We start from the raw sequence: 16064 nt of genomic DNA, 5'->3' as shown, positions 1-16064 counted from the left end.
TTGTACAGGATGTGAGGTAAGGGTAGGGAATCATTTTTTCCATACTCAGTTGCCTGGGACCATTTGTTAAAAAAAACATTTTACCTCTGTCATAAATCAGTTGACCACATACATTGGTCTATTTCTGGACTATCTATTCTATTCCATCAATCTGGGTAAGTATCCTTGAGAAAATACCACATTATTTTGATTACCTTAGCTTTATAATAAGTCTTGAAATTACTTGGTGTAAGTCCTCTAACTTTGTTTTTCTTTTCATAATTATTTAGGTTACTCTAGGTCCTTCAGAATAAGCTTGTCAATTTCTGTAAAACCAAAAAAACAAAACAAAACAAAAACTCCTGATGGGATATTTGTTGTGATTGTAGTAAATCTATAGATCAACTCAGTGAAAAAAAAAGTTATCTAAATAATATTAAATTTTTCAATCTGTAAATATGGCAAACAACACCAATTAGTCAGGTTTTCCTGAGTTTTTCTCAGCAATCTTTTGTAGATTTCTAGGTACAAGTCTTGTGCACATTGACATTTCTTTTAAACCTATTGAAAATGGTAATTTAATTTTCCATTTTTGTTGATGCTAGTACATAGAAATACAGTTAATTTTTTTATATTGTAATCTGTGACATAGCTACATTTACTTATAATGCTTATTTTTGTAGATGCATTAGGAATTTTTGTGTATCTGATCATGTTGTTTGCAAATGAATATATTTTTCTTTTCTAAAGTGAGTATGCCATTTATTCTTCATTCATGCGTTCCTTACTTTCTGACACTAGCTAGGACTTTCAGTAAAATGTAGAAGTAGTAAGAACAGATATTTTGCACTTTTCTCCAATATTAAAGGGTACATATTTATTCTTCCACTATTAACTATGTTGCTAGTTGTAGGAGTTTCTTAAATGTCCATTATTCATCTAAGGAATTTTTCTTCTATTCTTAGTTTACTGAGATATTTTTAAACACCACGAATGAATGGCAAATTTGGTCCAATATTTCTTCTGCATCTAGTGAGATGATTACATGTATTTTTTGTTTTGTTAATGTGGTATATTACATTTAATTGACTTTTCAATGCTTAACTAGTTTTTTATTCCCAAGGCAATCTCCCCTAACTCTTGGTGAATTATGCTTTACAGATAATGCTGGATTCAATTTGTTAATATTTTAATTCAATATCTGTTGGTAAATGTGTCAGAGAAGGATCTCCAAGTGTGGAACGCGCTGCTTTCGCAGCCCAAAGAAACATGGTGAGCATAGTGTTCCCTTCTAAGTGATGGGAGCTTTGAGGTGCAACAGTGAGTCTTTTGGAGGAAATATCTCAGAATTTCACAGATCCTAAAAACTTTCATTCACTAACCAGGTCGATGAATGGTTTCTGTGTTTCTCTCCCACCCTCTGGAGCATGCAGGGCTTAACAAAATCTATAACTTACTTGACATTTCTTGCTCATTGAAGATTTAAATGATACTATCAATACAGTGTACAAATGTTTTGCTGTTGGTCCAGACAGTTCAATTCTCTTTGGACTAGATTAAGAAAAATTGGGGGACTTGATATACCTCTGGAGTAGGAACATAAATGCATACTTTTGTCTATTCCATGTGAATATGAACTATTTCTGTTCCTCCTTCCTGATAGCAATAGAAAAATCCATTCCCCAAATCAAAGACTGCATGCCAAAGACCATGCAATTTTTGCTTTTATGTTCATATTGTTTATAACATGATTAATTTATTAACTTTACATTCCAATTCTATTTTCTTAGGTGTTTAAATAAAAAGTGTTAATTTTGAGAAATTCTGCACCATGGCACTGCTAATATTGCAATCTATATCCAGACTTTGTTTTACCGACAGAAGAAAGAATACCCTCATCAGTTTCTCATGTCTTCGGAAGAAGGGACATGGGTTTGTAGTGGAATTCATGACTTTTTCTGCCTAAATATTAATTAGCAGAAGCATGTTCCATTTCTTTATATAGACCCACTCTTAGAACCAAGGTGAACTGAGTGAAAAAGATACTTGCCTTTATATTTCTCTTATCAAACTAACCATTCTTGAATCTACCTTTATCACTTTTCTCCCAGGACCTCCTGGTGGAAGAAACTGTGAAAATGGCTGGTGTCACTTCAGACGCAAAAGGAAAAGTGGCACATCATGTTCGGAATCCGATTAAATAGTGTCAGTAATTATTACCTCTGCTTAAAGGATTCAGAGCTGAGTTTGTTCAGCTACCCTGCCCTGACTAATGGCATCATGCAGGTGTACTTAGAAGTAAATTTAAAACTCCCCCTTACTTTAGGATCACACATCTCCTAGGGTAATTGCAGGAGTGATTGGGAAAGAGCAGTCTACTCTGAGGAGGTCAGATGGAGACCAAGTGAATCCTGTAAAATAGAAGTAGTGTCATATGACAAAAATGCAAATCCAACACTACTACGTCTTGGATTTCTTCTTTGTTTCCTTGATTAATTTTCTTGCTTCACTCCAAAAATCATAGCATAAAGCAAATTATTGTTCTACCTACTGCTTTCCACTTTACTCATCTTTCATCTGGTGTCTGTGTGATTATGTCTCCATTAGAGACTGAGACCTGTTATTACCTATTAAATCCCTTCATTCCAGGATGTGGAACTAATTAGATACGTTTCAGATTGTTGAATTGAGTGGTTATTTTAGAGGTAATTAGATAGTTAAATTTAACACTTGTAGCTCCACATAATGATGGAGTGCAAATATCTATTTATTCATAAATATCCATAGGCAGGGATCAGAACCAACATTTAGAAGACCCACTCCCTCAAAACAAGACGACCAAGAAAACAAATTGATTCTACTACCTTGGATTTATTAAACTTGCTGAGCAAAGAGCCGTACCTCTATGGAGTCCCAGTACTGCCTAAAACAAGGGTGAGTCAGAGACCAGAATTTAAAGGGTTTGGGGACTGGAGCTATTCATAGAACACTTTTAGGGGGAAGGTTAGTAAGGTCCTTCTCAGGAGGGACTAGACAATTTCTAAACTAGGCGAATCATAGGTTTATTCAGTGGAACTTAGCTGCTGGAACATGAAGATCTGCGCAGAGTTGCTGGATCCGTTTGGCTTTGGTCTTACCTTGGATCATCGGGTCTGAGTAAGCTGGTGTTAAAACAATTTGAGCTTAGTGTGGCATGGCAGGGTTTGTAGACTTGTCCTGTGCTGTAAGTCACAGGGCTTTTGCAACTTCTCTGTTTGTTCATTTCTCAATTTGTCCTTTTTCCTCACCAACAGGACTGCCCGAGTTCAACTTACAGTATAGCTACTGGAACTTAGCTCTGAAAAGGCCCTCTGCAAATCTATAACACTCGTTTTTTTTTTTTTTCCAAATAAGAAAGTTGAGGAGCAAAACGACGTGTCTAACGTCACACATTGAGCTAAAGACAGATGGGATCTGACATGCATTGTCAGCACAAATACAGCGCTTTTTAAAATCATACGGATTTTGTGTCGTGAGGCACTCAGGACTCAGCTGATCTCGGCGTTCAGTTGTGCGTGATTTTGGATTTGCACCTCGCCCTTGGGCAAGTGCAGAATCCTGGGGTTATACAAAGCACATCACAGTTAACCCCTTTGTCCCAGTCCGCAGAATGAGAGCTCGGAGCCCGGCCATGGGTGGCTCGGTTATATAGGCAGGAAAATCAAGGAACCCAGGTATGAGCAGGGGCGTTTGTGGCGCGGAGAGATCTCCTGTCCTTGCCGTCCACCTATTTCTCAGGCTTGGCCCCTGGCGTGTAGAAAACCGCATCTCCGGAAAACCCAGAAAGTTACGTCGCCCAGGGACTCTCTTGTCATTCTCCGGGATGTAAAAGACTCAGGGTCTCTTCACGGATCACTGAAACCGCCTTCTCCGAGGCCTCCAGGGTGACTAAAAGAGAGGGTGGGTGTTCTGTGTTCTCCCGCCGGTGTGTTCCTCTTCATGTCCAACCGCTTGTGTCTGTGCCCGCTAGGGTCTCGGGGGCTTTTATAGGCACAGGATGGGGGCGTGGCGGGCCAGGGTGGTCTTGGGAAATGCAACATTTGGGCGCGGAGGATGAAGTGCCCGTCCTCACCTAGGTTCCTGGGCACAGGCCCGGGGGTGGAGTCTTGCGCCCCTCCCGTATCAGTACCACGGTTAGTGCTCTGCTTTATGGCCGCAGCAATCTCAGACACTTCCGGAGCGTGTTTTTTTTCTTTTTCCTTTTCTGGCGCCAGCTTTCAAACCGGACCAAAGGTGTGTGTTTTTCCCCGATTGTCTCCCAGCCTTCTTTCCTTTTCGCCTCTACTCAAGGCTGTGTCCACAATTAAGCTCTCAGGAGGAGGAGGCCTCCAGCTGCCTCAAGGAAGGGCATTTCTCGCAGTGCAAAGTGCGGAAGAGGGGAGCCATACCGACTGAAGTATTAACCAGAGTCGGTTTGCACAGAGGCGGCAATGGATAGAATTTCAGAAGTGACGCGGAAAGACAGGCCAGCCCTGCGAAAGATGGTTTGGAGAGAGGTGAGAATCTAGTTCAAAAGCCGGGAGAAGGAACAGGACATTAGCACAATAGTCTAGGCAGAGTGCTGGACCATCTGTAATACGGCAAGGGGGTTGGTTGAGACTTCTTTTATTTAATTATTCCAAACGTATCTATTGAGCTATTTATTAGTCCCTGGGTACTGTGGGTGTTCCTGCGTATTCAACCACCTTGTCGACGCTGCAGGATGCGGCCCCATTACCCAGGACCCAAAGAACTTCCAAAAATGAATCCCGAGGAACAGCTGTTTCTCTACTGGAGAAGTGGGCAGCCAGGCGGAAACACGCAGGGAAATAGTTCTCTTGGGGACAGAAGGCATCAACCTCGTAAGACCCAGCGATCAGCAGAGCTCCCGGAGAGTGTTTCTTAATCTAAAGGTCATGAGTCGGGCTTCAAAGTTGTCTTGTCGTGCGTAAAATACCAATGGATTTATGCCTGTTTCATCGAGAAGGAATACAGTGCGAACACAAAGACTGTAATGGAACGTATTTCTCTAAAGTGTCCTTTTCAGATAGAAATACGAGAGCGTTTTCCTGAGTTTTCTAAAAATGGGGTGGGGTAGGGATCAAATACTCACTTTTGGGAAACATGGGCGAATTCAGTGGGAATCGTGCTAGAAGTTACGAGCAGAGGAGCCTGGGTGGGGACTTATATTGGCCTTGACGGCCCGTGGAAAGAAACTGGCGGTAATTCCTTCCGTTTTCCGTCAATTTCTTCACGGGTCGCTCAGAAGCTACGGAAGCAAAGTAGAAAGGAGTGATAAGGGCAGGCCACAGTACCGGCGGACGGTGATGGCGTTGCGTTTAAAAGGGTGGTCACTGAAACCCTTTGTCGTGAAACACTGAAGCAGGTGACGTTTGAACTTTCCTTCCGCAGAATTGTATTTTAACTGAAATGTCAGGGTTCGGAGAAATTTGCCGAGGATCGTAAACAAGTTAGCAAAGATCGCAGGTTCTTTCCAGTTCCGAGAAGTTCAGAAAAGTTTCTTTGGTGATTGGAATAACGTTCGCCTTTAAACTTCTCAAGAGATTTAGGGTGACTTTTAGTAAGCGGGGCCGGTTAGCTCAGCTGGTTAGAGCGTGGTGCTAATAACGCCAAGGTCGCGGGTTCGATCCCCGTACCGGCCAAACGTGATTTTTTTTTTTTTTTTAATGTTCATCTTACAGTAACAGTTGTGTGCAGTGATATCAAAAGTCACGGGAGAACAAGAAAAGACATGTATATGTACTCAGTAATCTACACAGACTTTTAATGCTTGTTTCACAGTAACAACTGTGTGCAGTGATACAGACAGTCACAACAGAACACGAAAGTAAATGTATTTGTACCCAGTAATCTTGATGGGACATAGTTCGCTGAGTCGTAGGGTTGCGTTTCCAGTTTAGTGTTCCTGCAAGAGCAGATGATGAAGAGAGCTGAGATTCCAGAAAGAAATTGAAATACGGGAGGAACGTGAAAAACAGGCGAAAACACGGAAATAAGGACCTGGGCTTTTCATCCTTTTACGATTTCCAAAGTGTACAAATCTTTCTCTGTCGTGACTAACTCCTGATATGGGCTTTCCTAACTGTGCATCTGCTTACTTCCCGCAGACCTGTCCTTGGCTTGTGCAGGGTAAGTAAAGCCTCTCAAGAACTCCCATTTTTCATTTCTATTTCCTCTCTTTTAGCTTCCCACACTCAACTCGAGAGATACTGGACTTAAGGAAATGTCCCATAGAACGCTGAGCCTTTCACCTCCTCTTTGCTCGTCTCACGGCTTTGTTAGACACGAAACCATCTTCTGGAAAATGTCTTCCCTGACACCTCTCCTACTTTTCTGAGTTTGGGTTGCTTTCCTCCTAGCACTCACGGAGATCCAGGTACGCATTTGTTTTAGCGGCATTCACCATGTTGGGATTGTCTGTTGCTTGGCCATCTTCTCCATGAGATCATAAGCTTCTTGGGGGTAGGATGCTTATTGCTAAATACTTTTAAAAGTCTGCATGAATCAATGAAGAGTGAGGGATATGTGTGCAGGCATGATGGAAAGAGTGTCTTGTGGTCCAAATGGGCTTCACAGGTCTGTAGAATCCATGCTATCTCAACATAGTGCATTTTGGTCAGATGAACAATAGGCTACACTATATGGTGATTGGTTCCATTTCGCTGAAGGTACCTCTAAGGCTCTGAGTGGCTCTATATGCCCCCAGGACTGGATAGTGGTAAAGGATAGAGCATGCGCAATAGATCCAAAGTCAGGCAAGGTCTGAAATGTTTAACTTTGCTGAGGCTGAGAGACAGGAATGAACCCTCTCCTGCGATGGGAATTTCTACTCCACTGATCCATAGTAAATAAAACAGTGAGCCAATGCACCTCAAACCTGTATTTTCTACTACATAAATGTGATTGGTTTTGACATTTTCAAAATTCAAGTGATCACAATGATTTAGAACTAATGTTTACAAAACTATAATTTAGGAAATCCTTAGCTGTAAGCAGACACACCTACACAGAATAAAGAGAGTGATATGCCCTTTACTTCAGTGTCATTTATAACACTGGGGTAATAATACTTGGGGAAGCTGAAAAACTATATTGACCGATTTACGTAAAAATTAAGAAACATTCAGTATAATTTCTGGCACATAGTCCTGAAAAAGTCCTTGTATGCGGAATATTGTTCACCTTTAAGGAAAATGCTTTCAAGGTCTGAGGAGAGATATTACTGCATTTCTGTTGCTACCGGCTGTTTTGCTCATGTAGTTGTAGCAACAAGCTTCTCCGGACATGAAAATGAAATAACGCTTAAAAAAACAAAATAGATGGTGGAGGAACATAATAGGGATGCATAGTAAGGTATGATTTTCTAGACAAAAATTGATTTGTACAAAAGAATGTAGTAAAGGATTTGTATCTGATTCTTTTTTGTATACCCTTTGAAGCTTATTTAGCTTATATTCGAAAGCCTCAATTGTCTTCTTTCTCCCAGAAAGATTGTTTCTCTGTACCACGAACATTCTGGTCAGATTCTCTGCTTAAGCATCTTGACCTCTTGAGCACTCATCTTTGTATTGAGACTCCGATATACGCCCAAATGATGCCCTTCCATAGGAGGGTTTCTTGCTTTGCTCAAAGAGCAATCAATTTTTCAAGCAATTTAGGGCTCTTTCCTCACCCAGTGTCTATGTGAAAACTTAGAGGGAAGGGAAGAACACATGCCTGTTCTTTCCAGGAAAAGAATCCTGATGGGTTCTAACCTCAACCTGTAAATCCACTAAGCAAGTTCCTACTGAACACCTATGATGCAAGCTCAATCCAGGAGGCCAGCACTCCACAGGGGGAAGGCAACCACAGCAGTAGGTAATGTTTACTGAGCACTTCTTTTTGATCAGATCCAACTCTAGGTGCTGGGATCCACCCAAAGTGTCCCACAGTCCTTATTTCCCATATACAGAAAGAAATTTGCAGTAGACTTTGTTACTGGAAAGCACTACTTGCTGTTTTTTTTTTTTTTTTTTGGTTTTTTAACAAGTATTTCAGAGTCCCTTAATTAAACAGACCATATGCCTTTCCTTATCTAGGAATTCCCACTCCAATGCGCGGTCCACACACCCATTATTTCTCCTCATCTTCATTCTTCAAGGCCCATTCTTGATTCTTTCATTCTTATTTGAAAGAATGTAGCATGGAGGAATGTAGCATACTAGTTTTTCCCTCGGAATTGCATGACTCATTGTCAGTAACTATCTTATGGTTTTCGCTGTTATGACATTTAGTATGGATGTGCGCTATCTTTCATTAATATCCTCCATCTAGTAGTCAGTGTTTCCATAAGGAAGCGCAGCCAGTGTGAACTACAGTCCAAAACCTCACATATGCATAGACTGGTTATGTAGTCTAAAGAAATTCCTGGCTCTGAGTCCTAATTCTGAAGGTAGTGGTAAACTTCAGTCCTTTGGTGTCTTATTCACTTAGGTTCACGCCAAGCTTATGGGGCCCAATGCAGGTCCCAGGAAAAGGAGGGAGGGATGTAATGCTAAACCTGTTCCTATTTCTACCCTCCAGGTTTGTTGTTGTTGTTGTTTGTTTTTCAGGTGGAAGCTCAACAGCATCCATGCCGTGGGTGATTGATGCTATGTTTCTCTAATGTTAGCAGTATCTTTTTCTAATGAACTCTCTCCTTGATGATCTCTTGTCATCTGTCTTGGCCAATGTCAGTAAGGGGTCTGCATGTAAAAATGCTCATAGGTACTTGAGATGTTCATCTTTTCCTCCTTGTTTGGGTGAATTGTTTCTTTCTTAATGCATTTATGCACGTGCACATACATGTATACATAAGTGTGCACATAGGTGTGCATGCACACGTGTAGATGCCTGTGCTTATATGTGTACATACACGTATGCATACACATATGCATTCCCGTGTACATACATGCACGAATGCTCGCATGCATGTTTAGGTACGTGTATACAAACCTGATACACGAATAAATACGTGTACAAATGTGTTGATGCATGTTTACATGAGTGTACATGCATGTTAACGTGCACATATGCATCTACACATATGCGTATACACACATACATGCACACATACATACTCTGTACACAATCAATGAATATGCCCAAATGCATGCAGACGCACACATGTATTTGTACACATGCATGTGTGTACGTATGCGAGTGTGCACACATGTATGAGTGTATATGTGTTTGTATGTTTGTACGTATAAGTGTATGTATACATGTGCACAGACGTCTGAATGCATGTGTGGGTAGACATGTGCATTTGTATGCACAAGTACGTGCGTATGCACATATATGTTTGAGTACATGTATGCATCGTGCTTTTGTGTGTAAACATGTGTGTATATATACATGTATTATGGGTGCATGTGTGTATGCAAGTGCACGTGTGTATGCACATGCAGGTATACCCACATATCCATGTACACATATATGTCATGCATGTATGTGTGTGCATGCATGTATTTGCACACAAATTTTTGTGTGTGCACATGCATGTGTGCACACGTGTGTGTGTAGACATGTATGTGTGGATGTGCACACATAAATATGGACACTTGTATTCAGGCATAGACATGCTTTCACGTGTGTGCACAGATGCATTTGTAGGCTGGTATACATGGTGTATACGTGTATGTATATATACATTATTCATACAAACATATGTGCACACATGTGCACAATGCATACATGTACGCATATGTGTGCGCATGCATGAGTACACACGTGCATACACACGTAAGTAGGTAAACACATACACATGCACACACATGCATGCAGACATGTAAGCACATGTGTATCTGCACATATATCTACACACGTACATGCATGCATACTGTGTACACAATACATGGATACACATACATTCATGCACACACACCCACATGCATTTGCACATGCATGTGTACATATCTGTACACACTCACACATGCACACACGTGTATATACATGTATACACACTCAGGTGAATGTGCAGCTACGTGTGCACATGCAAGTACATGCATGTATGCATATGCATATGCGTCCGCAAATACACACACGCATACACACATACATACGGTGTACATGCATGTATACATAAACATGCATGCATGCATGTATACACATGTATGTGTAGATACCTTTGTGCATATGTGTACATGCCTGTATGCATACACACATGCATACACGTGTACACATACATTTACACATGCATGTGGTGTACACAGACATGTATACATAAACACAGGTGCAATCACGTCTACATACACACATGCACCTGTAGATACATGTGTACATGTTCTGTGTGGAAGACGTGTAAGGGGAGAAGAAAAGACACACACACAATACCTTTAAGGGTAAAGAACCTTTATCCCACGTAAATGGCAATGCAGATATAATAAGCAAATGATATAGTAAGCAAATTGAAATAATAAGCAGACTGATATAATAAGCAAATTGCAATGGGAAGGAAAAAGACATATATATATATATATATATATATATATATATATATACACATATATATGTACACTCACCAGACTATGGAGGATTCACCAACAGACCGGGAAGCAACAGCCTGGGCTCCAGAGTTGGCCACCTGTCTGCGCACAGACGAGGAGAAGTCTCATGAAGCTTCAGCCCAGTCTGGAACCCTAGTTCTTTTTGTAACGAGTTGTTTGGCATGAGGCCCGGTCACGAGGGCCCTTCGCAACTGGGCTCAAGGATCACAAAAAGGTCAACTTGTTTTTGTGATTGTCTGTTGTTTTTCAGTAACTAATGTATAGGAATAGATTGAAATAGAGATTTCTCTGAAACAGCACTGGATGAACACCTCAATGGGTTCACAAACCTGTTCCAGACAGATTTCCCTCATGCTGTTCTCATGACAATGAGTGAGTTCTCCTGAGATCTGGTTGTTGAAAAGTGTGTAACACTTTCCCCTTCGCTCTTTCTCTCCGACTCTGCCATGGTAAGGCATGCTTGCTTCTCCTTCGCCTTCCGCCATGAATTGTAAGTTTCTTGAGGCCTCCCAGCCATGCTTCCTATACAGCCTGTGGCACTGTGGGTCAATGAAACCTCTTTTCTTCATAAATTACCCAGTCTCCAGTAGTTCTTTATAGCAGTGTGACAATGGACTAATACAGGTGCCAACAAGTTCAATCACTGGCACCAAAATATGGGAGATACGGTAGTTAGATGCATGAGAAATGTAAAGGGGAGAAATGGGCAGATTGACTGCCTGAAGTTCCTTCTATATTGGGATTGGCCTGTAGTCCCAGGGCTTTTCAGGGACAACCAGATGTAGGCCTTTCCCACAAGACAGGTGTGGGAATCAGGAGAGAGGGAGCACTAGCATGAGGTCAACTTTGAGCCAGTCCCAGTGGGCTGTGTGGAAGGATGAACGTAGCTAAGGAAAAAGAAGCAAAAGGAAGCTTTGAGTTTTGCAGTGGCTGGAAAAGCAGTCATAAAGAAGGGGGTACAGGAGAGTACATCATCATCAAGGGAAATGCACATGAGAATCCACAATCATGGATCGTATTAAAAAAATTATTCGTATTCAAACAGCTGAATGGAAAGCATGACACTGGCTAATGACAACACCATTTAAAAGTAAGAACTTTATTATTCTCCCCACCACCCCTCCCTGGCTTTAACTCATCTTCCACCACAACTGAAACACAGAAGTCTCAGAACAGTGGTTAACAAATGGTAGAATGTTAGGGTAAGAAAAGAGAGATGAAACATTTTCCTTAGAAAACTATCCAAATAGTTCTAGCTGACTCAACAGCCCCAGTAGGTAAAGGAAGAGATCTGGTCTTTCTGTCAAGTTTAAATTTTAGAGTGTTACATGGAGCTCAGCATCTTAACTTTGAGACTGAGACTGTATTGCCTGGGATGAGGCATAAAATTGTGTATGTCTTCATATGGAGGTAGGGAAAGAATATATCCTACTGAATAAGATTAAAATGACACTGGGAGACCAAAACATATTTTTTGTATTATTAAATCCCAGAGATTGGCCACATTCATATTACAGAGTTTAGAGAGAACTAACTGATAAACTTACGTGGCTATCCCTTAATGAGTTTTGTTATTATTATGATTTTTTCCTGTCTGCTTATGCATTATTATGATATCTATATTATGATTTTGTTATGCCAAGTAATGACATCTCAGGGATCTGTGAGGCAGTACCTCATTTGGTATTCTAACCACATTTGACAAGTACAAAAATGTAGACAAATGTACACACCTTAGTCTACTTTGTGTTGCTAAAAGGAACACCTGAGACTGGGTAATTTATAAAGAAAAAATGGCTTATTTGGCTCACAGTTCTGCAGACCGTACATGAAGCTTGGCACCAGCATCTACACCTGGTGAGGGCCTGGAGACTACTTCCATTCATGGCAGAAGTTGAAGGGGAGCTAGTTTGTGCAGAGGTCACATGGCAAGAGAGGAGGCAAGTTGGGGGAGAGGTGCCAAGCTCTTTTTAACAACCAGCTCTAACAGCTAATAGAGTGAGAACACGCTCACCCCAGAAGGAGGGCATTCATCTATTCATGACCCAAATGCCTTCTACTAGGTCCCACCTCTAACATTAGGGATCAAATGTCAACATGAGGTTTGAAGGGGGTATTCAAACCATAGTAGTGCGTAATATAAAGAAGCCACTTGGCATTTCCTGTTGGGATGGCCAGACCCAACCCCAGGCCGTGGGGGCTACGAAGTCCGGCAGAGTCAAAGGAATGAGACAAGACAAGTTTAAGAGTGCATAAAGTGGGTCCAAGGGGCCCAAGCTAGTGTGGAGGCTGCAAAGGCCCCAAGCTCTGGAAGCCCACACTATTTATTGGTGATCAAAAAAGAAGCAGGTGGTGAGGATGTGGGGGTTGAAAGGAAGCAGTGCATCAAGCGCATGAGCTATAGCTGTGATGGTTTAGCATTTCCTTTGAGCATATGGAACACGTTCTGCTACTTGAGATAATGGGGAACATGTTCTTCTAGTTTAAGATACAATTGTTTTATGATCCTGGGAGTGCTAGAAGCAAGGAGCCAGCAAGTCTAGACACATTCCAGAGGCCACGAGGGGTTTTATACCCTGAGCCCTGGATTCCATCCAGGCCATGAGGGGTTGTATGCCCTGGGCTTAGATTGTGGTGTGGCAGGACAGCCTTCCACCCTTTAGCACAGAGTTTGGTGTTCCAAAGGCCACGAGGGGTTTTAGACCCTGGAATCAGGACATGTTCCAAGACTCTTTTACATTATGTCAGACATGCAAGCCCTGCCTCAGCTTTCCTCCCAACATTTCCGATTTCTGAGTATGAGTGCAAATGAGATGTAACTTCTATTTAGAAATGGCAAATAAAATACAAAGTATGTATTCTATGAATAAATCATAAATTTCATGTGCCCCAATTATTCTCATAGAATAATGTCCTGTTCTGGCCTATAGCTCCCACTTATCTGCTTTCAACAAATTACTACATAAAGACTGTACAAAACCAGAGCAGAAAGCAGATAATCACTGCTCTATTGTCCACAGTTTTCTATTTGCACTGAGGTATATATCTGGAGATGCAAATGTATATATATATATATATTTTATCATTTTGGGTCTGTATTTGAGCTTAAATGGAGGTGTGCAGCAAAGCAGAAAGTAGTTGTTGCAAAAATTTCCCCTCAAAGATCTAAGCCAAGACCTGAAAAGAGCCTGGAGACGCTGTAGCATGAAGGAGAGGTTTTTTAAGAGAAGCATATTGGCTTGGAATATGAAAATGGAGAGAAGGGACTTCCCTAAATTAAGAAAGAAACAATTCACCCAAACAAGGAGGAAAAGATGAACATCTCAAGTACCTATGAGCATTTTTACATGCAAACCCCTTACTGACATTGGCCAAGACAGATGACAAGAGATCATCAAGGAGAGAGTTCATTAGAAAAAGATACTGCTAACATTAGAGAAACATAGCATCAATCACCCACGGCATGGATGCTGTTGAGCTTCCACCTGAAAAACAAACAACAAAACAACAAACCTGGAGGGTAGAAATAGGAACAGGTTTAGCATTACATCCCTCCCTCCTTTTCCTGGGACCTGCATTGGGCCCCATAAGCTTGGCATGAACCTAAGTGAATAAGACACCAAAGGACTGAAGTTTACCACTACCTTCAGAATTAGGACTCAGAGCCAGGAATTTCTTTAGACTACATAACCAGTCTATGCATATGTGAGGTTTTGGACTGTAGTTCACACTGGCTGCGCTTCCTTATGGAAACACTGACTACTAGATGGAGGATATTAATGAAAGATAGCACACATCCATACTAAATGTCATAACAGCAAAAACCATAAGATAGTTACTGACAATAAGTCATGCAATTCCGAGGGAAAAACTAGTATGCTACATTCCTCCATGCTACATTCTTTCAAATAAGAATGAAAGAATCAAGAATGGGCCTTGAGGAATGGAGATGAGGAGAAATAATGGATGTGTGGACCAGGCACTGGAATGGGAATTCCTAGATAAGGAAAGGTATATGGTCTGTTTAATTAAGGGGCTTTAAAATACTTGTTAAAAAAAAAAAAAAAGCAAGTAGTGCTTTCCAGTAACAAAGTCTACTACAAATATGAAGGTGAAAATGTAAACAACTTTCAGCCTGTTATGGTGGAATTTTGTCCCGCCACACCTGTCATCAAATTCATGTCGAAACCCTAACTCCCAATAGGTGTTCTTGTAAGAAAAGATGGAAATATGTGTAGAGAGAGAGACCGTGGGAGAATATAGCAAGAAGGTAAGTGACCATCTGCGAGCCAAGGAGAGAGGCCTCAGGAGAAACCAAAGCTAACAACCCTTCTAGCCTCCAGAACTGAGAAAATTTTCTGTTGGTTAAGCCACTCAGTCTGTGATATTTATTATGGCAGCCCTAGCAAACTAGTGCAGAATGGGAGTTACAGTATCAAAATAAAATATTTAGAAAGATGCATTTATAAGAATCCGGAAGTTTGAGAGTATAGGAACTGGACCAGATAGGACAGTTTGTCCTGTCAGCTCCTGAGGTCAGGGATGGCTCAATTTCTTCTGAATCCTCAAAGCCTTCAGGTAGCACAGTACCTGAAATGGAATGTGTCCTCAAGAATTATGTGGTGGGTCTGGGCACCGCACTTTGAGAACTGATGATTTAAGGTGTTTGTAGGGATGTGAGGGATAAAGGGCCAAGGATGCCTTGGAAATCTAGAACATAAATGCCGGGTACATGGCAGGTGGTGAATTAAAGTTTGTTGAATGGACCAACGAATCTAAAATTCTATAGCTATTTGCTTAACAAATGAGTGTGGTGGTGTGGAGAGGAAAAGGGGAGATTACATGATCTAGAGGGAGAAAGGGGGCAGCACACTTTTTGGAAAACAAAATCTGCTTTCAAGATCTGGTTTTGCCCCTTATCAGCTGTGGATTTAGTTCTGCTGAGCCTCAGTTTCATCAGTAAGATGGGGATAATGATGTATAGATTTATGGCAAATAAATAAATAAATAAATTGGACTAAATGAAATTACGGAAATAAAATCTTTAATAGAGTATTTGCAACATAGAGGTGAAGAAAACATGAAGACTCATCATAAAATCAGTTGGTGATATTTTGAGGGGACTATCTCAGGTGACATAAGTGGAAATGCAAATTTAAATTAAGAGAGGTAAGTGTAAACTGCAGGCATGTTTGGGAGCTTGTCATTCATTCAACTAGCATTTAGTGAAAGCCCGCTATTCCAACTAAGGAAACTGGACAGTTAATATTGCCTAATATATCTGAGGGGACGAAGATCCAGATCAATAGAGAATGAGGTCAGGCATAATTGTTCAGTACACTATGGCTTCCAAGTGTGCGGTTCTTCCGATGGGCTAAAAAGGATCCTACGCGTGCCTATTGGAGATAATCTGGGAGAACTAGCGACCTTGGGCGAAGAAAACTGAAGTCCCAAAATAACCCGCCTGGGGAAAGAAATTAGGAAATTCCTGTGGAATCTGGCGTGGTGTTGTACTGCGTC

At 41.2% G+C, this 16064-nt stretch overlaps 1 non-coding gene across 1 annotated transcript; it reads left to right on the top strand.

Moving 5' to 3' along the window:
- The first annotated feature begins 5586 nt into the window (after positions 1 to 5586).
- On the top strand, positions 5587 to 5660 carry TRNAI-AAU (transfer RNA isoleucine (anticodon AAU)). The gene has a single exon. It is a non-coding gene; the product is annotated as a tRNA-Ile (tRNA).
- The last annotated feature ends 10404 nt before the right edge of the window (positions 5661 to 16064 follow it).

Source organism: Pan paniscus, chromosome 5, assembly GCF_029289425.2.
Source record: "Pan paniscus chromosome 5, NHGRI_mPanPan1-v2.0_pri, whole genome shotgun sequence".
Lineage (NCBI taxonomy): Eukaryota > Metazoa > Chordata > Mammalia > Primates > Hominidae > Pan > Pan paniscus.
This window is presented reverse-complemented; position numbering and strand designations above follow the sequence as displayed.